The following is a 14,786-nucleotide window of genomic DNA, read 5'->3' as shown; positions in this document are numbered from 1 at the left end:
ACAAGGACAGCTCATTGGTGGACGGCATGAATTTGTCGTAATTGATGAGTCTCTTCCGCCATAAGAGAAAGGTGAGTAGAGCTGTATTACTGAGCTTGCTATAAATAGTTTGTGATGCCAAGTGAATGGTTGGTAAAAGTTAAAACATCATGTTAATTAGTGGGCTTGACAGAATTTTCATTAAAATGTATGTCTCTGGTTACTTGTGACATAATGTTTTCAGCATACCGTTCAGATACTTGTGTGTCTACAGGTTCTTGAAGTGTTTAAATATTGATTTGTTTAGAAAAAAGTGGAAAATAAACACGCCCATGAGTAGTTTCTATGTTTTACCGACATGAAGATTATATTTTGCACGACCTCTAACTGTATTGTCGTAAAGACAAAGATACAAGATGCTTATTAGGACTGCTCCACCTGTCTTTGCTGTCTATGTTGAGAGAAGCTACTCATTCTGCTGTTTATCTCTGTCTCTTGGCGCACCGCATAGTTATGCACTGAATTGTTCCATCTTTTGGAAATACTGTGTGAGTTGCCCACCAGATAATATATCTAATATGTATTTTTTATAACCAAAATAATAGTCCTGAGTGAGCCTTTAATTTCTTAGATTAAATTATTGTTCATTATATGTGTCAGGTTCAAACACCTAAAACATTAATTAACAACACAAGAAGGAGAGACAACAATGAGGGTAGTTTTCATAAATCTTGCAAGGAGAGGAGCTGAGATGCTTAATACAGATCTCCAAACTCGCTCTGAAGACACTCTGTCCCCTCCTTGCTTTTATTAGGGAAACCCTGGTTACATTTGTCAAGCTAAGGGGTAGGGATAAGCAAAACACTCTGTGACCTATCGTTCCCTCCCTGAACTTGGCAATAATCACATGACTTTTAATCATGCAAGGTGGTATGTAGATCCCCAAACAGGTGCTCATACACTGCACATGCGAGCGTGGCGGAGTATTAAGGAACAGGTTTGGAGGCAAAGAGGTAACCAAACTGAACACTTACTATCTGACCATCTTTGTCCCATTGAGTGGACTGAATGGCTAGGCAGGAAACACAAAGATGGGCCTCTTGGTCGGCTACTGGAGGATATAGCTAAGAGGTACAGGGTAGGCTAAATTGAAGGCTAAGTACTGGGAGTGGATCATGTTGTCAACTGTCTAGGTATTGACAGTAAGGTTCTGATGCTTTAAGAAATTAGGGAAACTTGGCTGTTAGAAAGTGGGACGTTTAAATTCCTTTTGATGCAAATTGCACATGTTTTAAGAGTGTTTTGTAAAATGTTTAGTGGAATTAAAAAAAAAAACTCCACCACAGTTTTATGTTGCACTTGTGTTATATTTTGTTAAGTATTTTAGAGGGTGTGCTTTTTTCAAACACCTGTTTTTGGTGATTTTTATTTTTGTATTATAAAAAATAAATGTTTCACTTTGCAAAACTGTACTTTTCCATGCGGATGTTTTACATAATATGCCCCAATACGCAAAGTTAGAAGGTGTCCATTTAAAACATAAAAAAGTCAGTTGTAGGTGATTTAAAAAAGTGTTTTTTTTCTTTCACGAAATTGTGTTTGTGAAAGCCACAGAAATAAATAAAACTTTTTTGGGCTTTACCGTTGAAACATTTGTTGTGTTAAGCAATTTTGTTTTATTTCCATCAACCTTGCCAGCATGTATTGTTCGTTCCAGATTTGGAAGTTGTGAAAATCATAAGTCGTTAATAAATGCTCAACAGAAGATTTATTAGACTTAATAAGGCATTGTTCTCACTTTAGATCTGGTAGCTGCAAAAAGCATAGTTAGCTGTTGACAAGTGTATAACTAACTTGTAATAAGGGCATAATAAAGTACATTTTGATAAATCAACAAAAAAATGTCTTAAAGATATAACAGTGCACAATAAAATATTTATCAGCCTTAATAAGACATTGTTCTTTCTTTAGATCCGGTACGTGCAAAAAGCACAGTTAAAGGTTAACAAGTGCAATATTAATTTGTAATAGATGAGCAATAAAGTATATAACAAAGTTAATAAATCGAACCAAAAAAGATTACTAAAGGCAAAAGACAAAGACATGGTTGGGCTTGTTGAGTCAATATTGGTGTTTGTAATGTTATCAAAAATGTATAAGATGCTGAGGAGGATTTTTTATTAATATACTTAAGCATCAACAATGTTTAAAAAGTTACTTATGAGTTATTATAAATGTCTTATAGTCTGCTATTAACAATATTATAATGATACTATTAATTCATATACCATCTTATAAACACATAATGTTAATAAGCATCTTGCATGCACTTAACAAGTTTCTTATAAGTTATTATAAATATCTTATAGTCTGCTATTAACAACATCATAAGGGGTCTATTAATGCATATATAGTCTTATAAACAAATATTAATGTTAATAAGCATCTAGTAGGCACTTATTGAGGTCTTATTACCTATTAACTAATGCTGATTACAAGGACCTTAATATAAAGCGTTACCGTTGTTGTTTTAAAAAATTAAGGCTGATACCTGAAGAAGGTTGTGGACTGATATCCTCACAAGGTTTGAATTTTAAGAATTTTTCAAGCAAAAATTGGCAAATATATTCAAATTGTTGCATCTCAAAAAACTCCTACCACAGACCATGAATGCTGAAATGAACACATAAATTTAAGGGTGTGCACCATTATGCACATATGTTAGCAGCTATTTATTTTTTTGATATTTCTATGTAACAGACCTTTTTTTGCTATTCAGTTGAATTGTACAGGATAAATGTCACATTACATTTGGAACAAGTTTTTAAATTATTTATTACTACAGCTTGGCTTCTTATCAGAGGTGTGTAGACTTTTTAAATCCCCTATATGGGTGCAAACATGGAGTTTTGACACAATCTGAGCTTTACCTGTACAGGCTGTGCATTATGTGGATGGATCTCAGTTAACACATACTAAAGGCAGTTTTTAACATGTGTTTCAGAAAGTGTCCTTTTGAAACAAATACTTTGGACTCCCTCCACATTCAGATTTTTTAGATATTGGTGTCAGTACAGAACCTCCAAAAACTTCTAAAAGGGTTGTCTATGGTGCACTGCATGGCTTGCATTAAACTCCATCAATTCAAAGTGTGAATACAATTATACTTGATTTAGTCTCAGGATCAAAGTCTTCTGATATTCTGTGCAGCCCGTCCGCTCTCTACTTCCATAAATCTTGTGATTCTCCTGCCTCTTTGCATAATGAGTTCAAGGGATTTGCATCAGAGTTAAGTCTGACTTTTCACCTCTGGACCAAAGTGAAGAAATATAAGCATACAGTTTTGAAAGTGTGTGTGTGTAAGAGAGAGAGAGAGAGAGAGAGAGAGAGAGAGAGAGAGAGAGAGAGAGAGAGAGAGAGAGAGAGAGAGAGAGAGAGAGAGAGAGAGAGAGAGAGAGAGAGAGAGAGAGAGGAGAGAGAGAGAGAGAGAGAGAGAGAGAGAGAGAGAGAGAGAGAGAGAGAGAGAGAGAGAGAGAGAGAGAGAGAGAATTTAGATGTGTGTCGGTGCAGCTTCCTGTCAATATGCCAGCTCCTATAATCCTCTAAAAAGATTAGGATTAGTGGCCCGCAGGCCTTGCTGAATGATCCACTTGGAAAGAAGAAGAAGACTTTTGGATGAATGTACATTTAAATAATCAGCTACCAATTGTTTTAGCATTGTGTTTGAGACCAGGGGTGACAATTGGGTTTTGTCCTGGGTCAGATGTTTTTAAGCATGCCACACTCAGTGTGTAAGTAGTGATTACTATTTCACACAAGGCCAGGTTCTTATGGAAAGATTTTTTTCTCCCTTAATCATCATTTGAAAATCATTATTTTTATTATTTGCCCAGGTTATCTTTGTACGGAGCCCGGGAGAGCTCACTTTAAGTGATTTTTTTTTTCAGGTCGTGATCATTTGTGAGCACGTTTTCTTTAATTGAGCCCTCGAATTAATAAAATGTGAGCACGTTTTCATTTAATTGAGCACTCGAATTAATAAAATGTAAGCACGTTTTCTTTTGGTAGATCGAGATCTCGAATATACTATAACGTGCTCATGTTTACATGTGACAAGACAATACTGAGTGCACGTTTTACATATTGTGGCCACTTTTAAGTAGATCGTGCACACAATGTTCTATAACCATGTTCACTAAATTCTGCTGTCGTTTTAATAAATTGTGCCCTCGTTTTAGTAAATCGTGCGCTCGTTTGAGTAAATAGTGCACTCGTTTAATAAATTGTGCCCTCATTTTACTATGCTTAAAATGAGAGCTCAATTTAGTGAAATGAGCTCACACTATAGTAAAACGAGAGCACAATATAGTAAATTGTGCACACGATTTAGTAAAACGAGCGTACAATTTACTAAAACAAGTGCACAATGTAGTAAAACGAGCGCACAATATAGTAAATTGTACACACGATTTAGTAAAACGAGCGTACAATTTACTAAAACAAGTGCACAATGTAGTAAAACGAGCGCACATTCTCTCAACATGCAAAACATTTTGCGATGACCCTTCTAGGGCTCCGTATATTTGTGTGACAATATAATTATTTTAACTGAAACATTTAAGTTTAAAGGTATACTATGCAACCGGGGTTGATTTTCCAGCGAGGCTCCCCCCAGAGGGCGAAAGTAAAAGTGCACTGTCATAAAGATGCTCAGCTGTTCTGGTTTCTCCATCAAGCCAGGCACGGTTGTTTTGAGCTTAGCAGACAGGCGAACGCAACGAAAAGTGGAAAAAACGGCAGTGTAGTGGCTAAATGTCCTTGCTTAAAATGTTGACCATTTCTTTCTTTTGGTGATACTCGCCAGTTTTATTATTATTATTATTATTTATTTATTTATTTTTTTATGTTGGTGAGACGCTACTGCCGCCGCCGCGCCAAGCCGCAGCCGCTGCCGCCGCCGCGGTAGCATCTCGCCAACATAAAAAAATACAAATAAAAAAAAATAATAAATAATAATAATAATAATAATAATAATAATAAAACTCGATATGCTTGCATGTTTATTTCACGTTAACACGCGGTTCTTTGTTGTTGCTTTCGCGCGTGCATATAGTGAATTGCAGGGCAAAAACACATGGAGTTCTCGCCGTAAAGCGAGACTTCTGTGAGTGCGGGCCGAGAGCTCTTGCAATTGCAAGTGCGGTATTTCTCCCACAGACCCCGAGGGCGGCCGAGAAAACCTTTGTTCGACCTGAAATGACTCATTTAATCATCCAAAACGGTATGGAACACATTAATTAACTGAAAAATGTTGCATAGTATGCCTTTAAAAGAAAAAAAACAGAAGAAATCTTTAAGAGATTCAGCAAGATTGTGAAGTGGTTTAAGATTCAACTTTATCACTGTCATTAAATCACTTGGTACTTTATCTAGCTGGACGACAGTCAAAGTAAGAGCCCTCTGATGTAAAATTATCATTCTAGTTACATGTGAGACTATAACACACTGTTTACATGGGGGAATTTCACGTTGAACTTTAGCTTTTTAAAGAGAAACTCCACTGATTTTCCAGCCTCATCCAGATACATGACACATTTTTATTTGAAGTCCTGTTGGTTGGCTCATCATCATCTACATGTAGTAGCCCAGGCCACTGATGCCCAATTACTCACCATGGGGCTCAGTCTTCTCAGTCTATCAGATGTTTTCTGGTTTTACACTCCTGGTTCAAATAATTTGCTAATTAACAGAAAGCTGCCGGACCTGGTGAAATGTTAAGGATGTTATTTAGACATTTGAATCAGCTGCTTTGGAGGAATGTCACATCTTAAACTTGCAGGATAGTAAACTGGCCAGAGTTGGACACCTCTTTCCGAGACAATATTTAAAATGCAGAGTTGAGGTTGGCATAAGAACTGGGCCCTAAAGAAAAGAAGGGAGACTGCCTGATCTAATGATTATCATAATGATGTTTTCTTAACCATCCCTTATGTGGCTGAGGGTGTAGATTGCTACCCTGGGGATAGTAAGGCACAGGGATGCAGTAAGGGAAGAAGGTTATCCAGTAGAAGCTGAACAATGGTTTGGGCAATGTTCTGCTCAGAAAAATGTACTTGTGCCTCCCATGTTTACATTTCTTTGATAAATACCATAAGCCTTGGTGTCACTGAAGACCATGAAAACTCTTTCATGGAAAATGAGATTCCCTGATAACTTTTGCCTGGCAACATCCTGATACCAGATACAACAACTCACCTTTACAGCTCTAGTGGAGTCCATACATTGACAGGTAGTGATGTGTACTGTCAGCCAATGCTTCAAGGCTTGTGTTGATAATGTAGGTGGAGATATATGAAGACTTGAAATTAGGGATGATATAAAATAAGCCAGGGCTTCAAAGGGTGTGTCGAGTAATGGAGGGGGCATTTCCACAAAATGTGTATCAAGGTTTACTTCATTTAGGGGAAAAACTGAAAATTATGACGACCGAAGCCTCGCTACCCAGCCGTACCACGTGACTGCTTCGAGAAGCGGTTCAGATTGCCAATGAGTTTTGACAGGCATTTAAGCATCTCAGTATTGAGTCAAAATGTGGAGGTTTGGTGGAAAGTTGTGGTCAGTTCAGGTTTTGGATACAATATTGGATAGTAGAGTTTGGATAGTTTTCATAGTTTGGAGACAGTTTGTAAAGTTTAGGTGAGAGGAGGAGCTTGGAGACTGAAGAGAGTGAGGAGATGACAGAGGAAGCTTGTCAGGGTTCTCTGTGTTGGCTGCTCTAACTCTACTCCTCAGGTGTGTCTAGTTGGCTGAGGAGGCGTGGTCCACACCTGCAGCTCGTTGCAGGCGGCTTCCTCTGGCTTCTTAAGCAGAGCACTGGCAGATGGAAGACGCCGGAGCCTTAACCAGTCGTGGTACGACGTGGCCTCTGTCCCAACTCTCGGAAACCAGCTTGTGAGTTTTTTTGTTACTCTTCTTTTTTGAGTAATTTTTTGTACCTCTCTGTTGCTCCAGATTTTGGTGCTTTGATGCACTCACCTGTCTTGACGTCCCGTCCGAAGAAACAGACCAGCAGACCTGTCTGCTCAGATTTTGCTCTGGCGCTCCCCTCATACTTCCTGGAAGTTACCCAGCGAGGCCTGAGATCCCCTTTCCCGGGTTCTGTTGGTTCTGTGCTCACTCTGGTCAATCCATCTGTCAACCGCTGCCGATGAGGTCGCCTCGGATTCCTCGCCAGCTACATCTGCCGCCCTCAGCCACTAGCCACCTATCTCCATCTGAGTAGTCACATAGAGTTCTCCTGACGCTACTTCTTCCCGGTTAGGTCCGCCCAGCCTAATGGTAAGCAGCGCAACTCCTAGCAAGTTTCCTGGCTCTTATTTCAGAAGAACTCACTTGCTCTTTCTTACAGACTCTCCAGCCGTGACGTTCTGACCCAGCCGAGTCACCTGTAGTTCCGTCCATAGACCTGCCTGTTTTCCTTTAATAAAAATCTTAAAACTGTGCATTGCCTCCCGTTCGTATCTGCATGTGGGCTCGTCATCTGAAAACCATGACAGAAGAAGGCTCCGGCCACCAGAGTCCAGCGGATACGTTCGGGCGGCAGATAGCCGCACAGCAGAAACAAATGCAGTCGCTAGGTTTTGCTGTCAATTCCACTCAGGAACAGCTTCAGAGATTAGCCGCTCAGGTTAGCCTACTTGTGGACACAGTCACTTCCGCGAAGACGTCACCTGTCACTCAGGATCACGTTACCCCGCCTTCCGACGCTCCGAGCATGGAGAATCAGGTTTGGACTCCACCACTTGAGGGCGCGTCACCTTGTCCAGAGAAATTCTCCGGTGACGGTGGAAGTTGCGGTGGTTTTCTTTTCCAGTGCAAACTGGTGTTTAACCGTTCTCCCCAGACTTTCGCCTCTGATGAGGTAAGGATATCTTATGTCTTACGTCTACTAACGGGTAGGGCTCTTAGGTGGGCCGAGGCTCGATTCCCTGATTGTCAGTCGTTTGGGATTACTTTTCAGGACTTCATTGCTGAATTTAAGACAATTTTTTCACCTGAGTTGGATTCGGCACAACAGTCTCGTGGAGCACCAGAGCTGTGGAAATAGGCCAAGCCCTCAATGATCGTCATCGCACCGCAAGACCGTCCCCTGCGGCAGAGCTCAACCAACGACCGTTTACGTCGATGGAGGTGGGGAGGAGCACCGAGGATAAGAGGACACAGCCAGCAGCCGCTGCACCATTTCAGGTTGGACAGAGGGTGTGGGTGAAGGCAAGGGATCAACCTGTTAGTATAGCTGTTAAGCCCAAGTATGACACTGTCGACATTGTGAAGCAAGTTTTAGATTGTAACACTGTGCTGCTGCACAAGAAGGGGATCCAAGGGGTGGAGCAGCTCAAGCCAGTTCTTAGCTAAGGAAAACCAGAGACCGGAGAATGGCCAGTGAATCATGCACCTTGCCGCCCTATATCAGACTGGCCACTGTAACAGGGGTGGTTGTCATCAGAAGAACCACTTCAGAGCTCTGGGTGGGAAGAGCTTTGAAGAAATTGGAGTGGGCTAAAAAAGGACTCCTACCAGAAGACGGAGAAAAGCTCTCGTGGCAGGAAAACAACCACTGCTGCACCGTCTGCCAATCTCCAGTTCAGCTTGAGGTCCGCTGGCAAGGATCAGGGAAAGATAAACCCCTGAGTCACCATGCCACGAGCAGCGAGCTCAATAGACTGCCAAGGCCCCCAGTAAAAGTAGTTGACGCCGTGGTGTGTGGAGACTGCCGAGTACGACGCCTTCCTAGGGTAATTTTTATCACCTGCTGGGACCTGGGTAAATTTTCCCCTACCTCATGTTTATGTTCATGGAATGAAGGAGATCTAACTTATTGCACTGCCTGTCGGGAGGACTTTAAAGGGGGGCCACTGTTGGAGGTCAGCCGGGCCTACGGCTGGCAGGTGCGAAAATTCTACGGGGCCCTGAGAAGCTTCGAGCCGCGAGTGGGCAGGGCTCCGCCTGAACCTTGTACAGGTAATACTCTGCCAATTGTGTTTGAATCACCCGCAAAAGAAGGCCCATCAGCTCCCCCACAACTGAGCACAGTTGTGATTGGCCAACGCACAAAAGAGGACCCATCAGCTCCTCCACAACTGGGAGAGGGGCTGCTGGGATCTCCACAAAACCGGGGGGATCAACTAACCGCAGCCATCTCTGCATCATGGCCATATGACCCTGCGGACGTACTGTTGGGAGTTAGACCACCAAACACCGCGCAGTGTGCCCTGGTATTGCGGGTGTATCGTGACCCAGTGGAGGCCCAACAGCGTGCTGTGATGGTGGGGGATGATGACCGAGCCCTAGCAGCGGTGAGGGGCTGGGAAGGCCCGTGGGAGCTGACTACCTGGGGAGCGTTAATCATAGAAGTCCTTAACGACCCCGACATCCCATCGGTGGACCTCCCCGACGTACCCAGGGAGGGAGGTGCTCGGTCGACAAACTTGTACTATTACACCACAGCGCTGGATGCTTGGGGCAGCTGTGCGGCAAGACCCAAAGGGAAAACTCGAGAGTTCTTGGTGACTAAAGAGGAGTGGTTTCGTGATGGGCTGATGCAAGTTCCAGGAGGAGTTGCACAGTATACCACCACACCCAGCAATCCAAGCTCCACCCGTAGGGTAAGAGTCTCAGTGCAGTTTGTTCTAGTTCCTTATAGGGGAATCTACTCGGTGGGAGCAACTATTACAGAAGCAGAAGAACTGGAAACTGGAGCTGATCCAGCACCGCCAGGAAGAACAGGATGTGGGGGAAGTGGGGTTTTAGTTCAAAGCCGAAAATCTGACATGGCGCCCAACGTGGGGCCCTGAGATAGGGAGACTCCAAAAGTAGTGGTAGGGAGTAGAAAGGCTGCTTCATAGACCACAATCTGTAACAATCTGAAGGCGAGTAGGATTGTTAGTGGCTGGCTCCGGCCGTCAGTCACAACCCTCGCAGTAACTACCGTCGGCGTAGGTGAGGGATGAGCTTTATTGAGGGTAACTGACCCAACCCATACAGTAAAGCTAGTAGACAGTGGTCTGCACCCATCCCTGCTCCGATGTGCCAGGAGAGGGTTTGGGGGAGCAGACAACTTGAGACGACAGAGACAAAGGATGGCTGAAGCCAGTGAAGACAAAGGATCTCTACTCTCAGTTGACCTCTCAGAAAGGAACATGCCTTGGGACACAGGAAAACCCCAGGGTCAGATGGCTGCAACTCCACGTTCTCCCATGAGAAACATCACCGGATGGGGCAGGTGGGAAGACATCCTACACGACCCAGATCTCAAGATCAGACCAGCACAGCCAGCCTGCAGGAACCAGCCAGCGCCCACTGCACCATTTCAAGATGGACAGAAGGTGTGGATGAAGGCACGTGATCAACCTGCAAGTATAGCTGTTAAACCCAAGTATGACACTGTCGACATTGTGAAGCAAGTTTTAGATTGTAACACTGTGCTGCTGCACAAGAAGGGGATCCAAAGAGTGGAGCAGCTCAACCAGTTCTTAGCTAAGGAAAACCAGAGACCGGAGAATGGCCAGTGAATCATGCACCTTGCCACCCTATATCAGACTGGCCACTGTAACAGGGGTGGTTGTCATTAGAAGAACCACTTCAGAGCTCTGGGTAGGAAGAGCTTTGAAGAAATTGAAATGGGTTAAAAAAGGACTCCTGCCAGAAGAAGATGAGAAGTTCTTGTGGCAGAAGCTCAACTACTGCTGCACCGTTTGCCAATCTTCAATCCAGCTTGAAGTCCGCTGGCAAGTGCCGGGGAAAGGAAAAACCCTGAGTCACCATGCCTCAGGCAGAGAGCTCACTCGACTACTGAAACATCAAGTCAAGGTCACTGATGCCGAAGTATGTGGGGACTGCCGAGTACGACACTTTCCTAGTGGGATTTTCATCACCTGCTGGGACCTGGGTAAAGTTTTCCCTACCTCGTGCTTCTGTTCATGAAATGAAGGTAATCTGACGTACTGTACTGCCTGTCAAGAAGAGTTTAAGGAGGGGCGGCTTTTAGAAGTCGGACGTGCCTATGGTGTATAGGCTGCAGTTTATCTCAGATCTTCCATCCATGATGTTGGTGATGACCTATGCTGCCGTGTTCACCTACACCAACGCGGCCTTGGACCCTGACCCGCTGTTCAGTTCCCCCTGGCTGGCTGCCCAGGCCGGAACCTCTGCGTTAAAGGGACTGTTTTTTTTATTTTTTGCTTGCTGCTTAGCTGCAAAGATTTTTTTTTTTTTTCTGCCAAGATTTTTTCTCTTCAATTTTATAATGATGTAACATTAATTTCCCTATAGGGTAAGGTCAATTGTTTTTTGAGTGGGGAGTCACAATCTTAAGGGTTTGATTCATATGGTTAACTGAAAACTCTGATAATGTCCTGGAGATCAGCTGTTTCGACCTGGATGGACTGTTCTGGGGTCCTGCAGGGACCTTGACCATGGAATCTGGTCGACCTCAAGAAGGGGGTGTCAAAATACCTCTAAAATCGGTGATGTGGTGAGCCCGACCAGATTCCCTATTACTTAACAATTACGAAATCATTTGGACATTAAATGTATTAAGTTAAGAAATCAACATAGAGAGCTCTGTAATTGTATGTTTTAACTGATTGTCTTCTCTTTATTGAATCATATATTGATTGATTGTTTTTTCCTTTTCTAAAAAGATCAAGTACTTATGTGTTAAATGAGTGAATTGATGATTATTTTAGTGCAGTCCAAGTGTCAGACAGGCTAAGGAGAAAATTGTTTGTGGAAAAAGGAAGTAGCGCTTGGAAGGAGACTGCAGCTGCTGGCTACAGGAAATCTGCCGAGAAGAAAAGAGGAAGTGGAATCAGATGCTTTGGTTCAATGACCTGCTGCCTGGGGTCGGAGAAAGAGGAGCGAAAACTTTTGACTCGGCCAGAGATCTGCATAGGGTGAAAAGTTTATGAGGTGATAAGGTACTGGGTGCAAGTGTTCGGTGGAGACAGGGGGGGTTGAGGTCTGCAACCTCCCAACGGCTCTCTCAGCACATAAAAGAAGGGTGATTTGGGTACTCGTTGCTCAGTTTTCTCGTCTCAAGGGACAGGCAGCACGGAGCTGAAGAACAAAGAACCCCGGACAGGAAAAGAAGAGCAATGAGCCGAGGAGAGAACACCTGTCTCTGAGAAACACCGGGACTGAGCCGTTACCCATTTCACTGTGTTCCTCCAAATTATGGGCCAACTTTTCAAATCCTGTCAAGAAGAACTGCTGTGGTTTGACCTGGTCGATGAGCTGAACCTAGATGCCCCGAAGATGCGAGTTGCACCTGCTAGATGTCAGTTCTGCAGTTAAACCACCCTCTCGAGCCAAGGAGAAGCACCTCAGGCACGGACATCAAGGCAGAGACTCGTGGTGTGAGTCTTTGTGAGTGGGGCATCAACGGGACGTCAGGTTTGCCATCAAGAGAAGGCGCGTTGTTCGGTCGAACAGCTCTTCATCCAGCAATCAAAGCCACTATGAGTTTCCATCATAGGTTCGGGTCAGTTGCTCCTCTAAAGTCAAACTCCTCTCCTGAACGTATTAGTAAGCAGCCTTAGATAAGAGATAGGAAGTTGATTAAATATTAAATTGTAATCTGTTAAATTGCTTAATGCTGTTTCTAATCCCCTGCAAAAGCATACTAATTAAAGAAGCATATAAAATTTTATTAGAAGTTGTGGACATTCAATTTGTGAGTCAACATTTTCTTGGTTCTTCTATGATTGTAAAATAGTCATGGTGCGTGGTTCTAGAAGTATTTTGGAGGTCTTAAAAGGTTGCCTTTAGCCCAAACTATAAAACAACACCCTTAGGGACTTTTGAGTCTTTAAAAAATACTGATCGTGTAACAAGTGCTGATTTATAGGAGTAGGAGCCACCGTTAACTAGGGCGGTGGTCGGGGTACAGGTGGCCTCGGGCTACTAGGTTGCCTGACCTGTCCACTGCAGAAGGGTGTGGCCCTAGGACGAAGGTGGTTAGCTGGTCAGTCGTATCCTACTCATCTAGCTGAAAAGGTCTCACAGGAATTCTAAACAGGGTAATACTCGTTAGATTCAGAGGTCCTTAGAACCCCAGCTAGTTTGAGCTTTAACCCAAAATAGGAAGGAAGTGGGGGAAGTGGGGTTTTAGTTCAAAGCCGAAAATCTGACACTCGTCATCTCCTCACTTTGAAACAGCGCGGTCGACGCGTATCTGATTTTTCCGTGGAGTTTCGTACGTTTGCTGCTGCTGCGGGTTGGCAGCCGAGACCGTTAAAGGCAGCTTTCTTTCAGGCTCTAGACGAGTCGTTAAAGGATGAGTTAGCTAGGGTTGAGGAACCTGAGGATTTTGAGGAGTTTGTAGCACTTGCTATCCGTTTGGATTCTCGATTACACAGCCGAACCCGTTTTAGATCCAACCTTGCCTTGCAATCATCCACCTCCACCTCTTCTACATTTACCAAGAAGGAACCCCGTTCCTTTACACCTCCTCCTGAACCCATGCAGTTGGGGCAGGTTGGTCTTTCCAATAAGGAACGTCAGCAGCGTTTCTCGGAAGACTTATGTCTTTATTGTGGAGGTGAGGGTCATTACCTCAGAGATTGTCCTGTTCGGCCAAAAGACCGAGTCCGCCGCTCTTAACGGGGGGATCGGTGGACAGGTTGGGATCTATTCCCCGGGAGGCTGTTAAGGCGTCATTTGGTTCTCGTTGTTGTTTACCAGTTACTTTAATATTCGACCAGGAAAGTTTTGATGTATCAGCTCTAGTAGATTCAGGCTCTGATTTTAATCTCATAGATCAGGCGGTTGTGGACCAGCTTCGAGTACCTGTCGATCTTTTACCCGAGCCACTCCAGGTCTCGTCATTAGATGGGCAGAGATTGACTCTTATTACCCATCGCACCCGACCATTGGTAGTGATAGTTTCCGGTAACCATCGGGAACAGCTTTCCTTCTTTGTCTTCCCGGTAAAGCGTTCACCTGTGGTTTTGGGAATAGCCTGGTTAAGGGTCCACAATCCGCAGTTTAATTGGGCTGAGTCCCGACTGGAGTCATGGTCACCTACTTGTCATTCCCGTTGCTTGCAGTCCGCTCGGCCCGTAGCCGTCTCCTCTACTTCCTTGACAGATTCCGGAGACATGATTGACCTCTCTCGCGTTCCAGAGGATTACCACGACTTACGGCAGGTATTTAGTAAAACTCAGGCTTGTTCTTTGCCCCCACATCGCCCATACGACTGTGCGATTGACTTGTTACCTGGGGCCCCTCTACCGGTGAGTCGGCTCTATAACATCTCCAGGTCAGAACGTCAATCGCTTGAGAAATACATCAGTGAGTCTTTGGCTACGGGGTTAATTCGTCCTTCTTCCTCCCCATTAGGGGCTGGTTTCTTTTTTGTGGGCAAGAAGGACGGGACCCTTCGACCCTGTATAGATTATCGAGGGCTTAACCAGATAACCGTCAAGAATAAGTACCCGCTTCCTCTATTATCATCAGCCCTCGAGCCAGTCCAGAATGCCAAGATTTTTACTAAGCTTGATCTGCGCAACGCTTATCATTTGGTTCGGGTAAGACAGGGGGATGAGTGGAAGACGGCTTTTAAGACTCCGTTAGGTCACTTTGAGTACCTAGTCATGCCCTTCGGCTTGTGTAATGCCCCGGCAGTTTTTCAGGCATTGGTTAACGACGTCCTGCGGGATTTTTTGAATGTTTTTGTTTTTGTCTATTTAGATGACATCCTGATTTACTCTCGTGACCTAGAACAACACAAGCAACATGTGCGACTT

Source organism: Fundulus heteroclitus, chromosome 21 (assembly GCF_011125445.2).
Source record: "Fundulus heteroclitus isolate FHET01 chromosome 21, MU-UCD_Fhet_4.1, whole genome shotgun sequence".
NCBI lineage: Eukaryota > Metazoa > Chordata > Actinopteri > Cyprinodontiformes > Fundulidae > Fundulus > Fundulus heteroclitus.
This window is presented reverse-complemented; position numbering follows the sequence as displayed.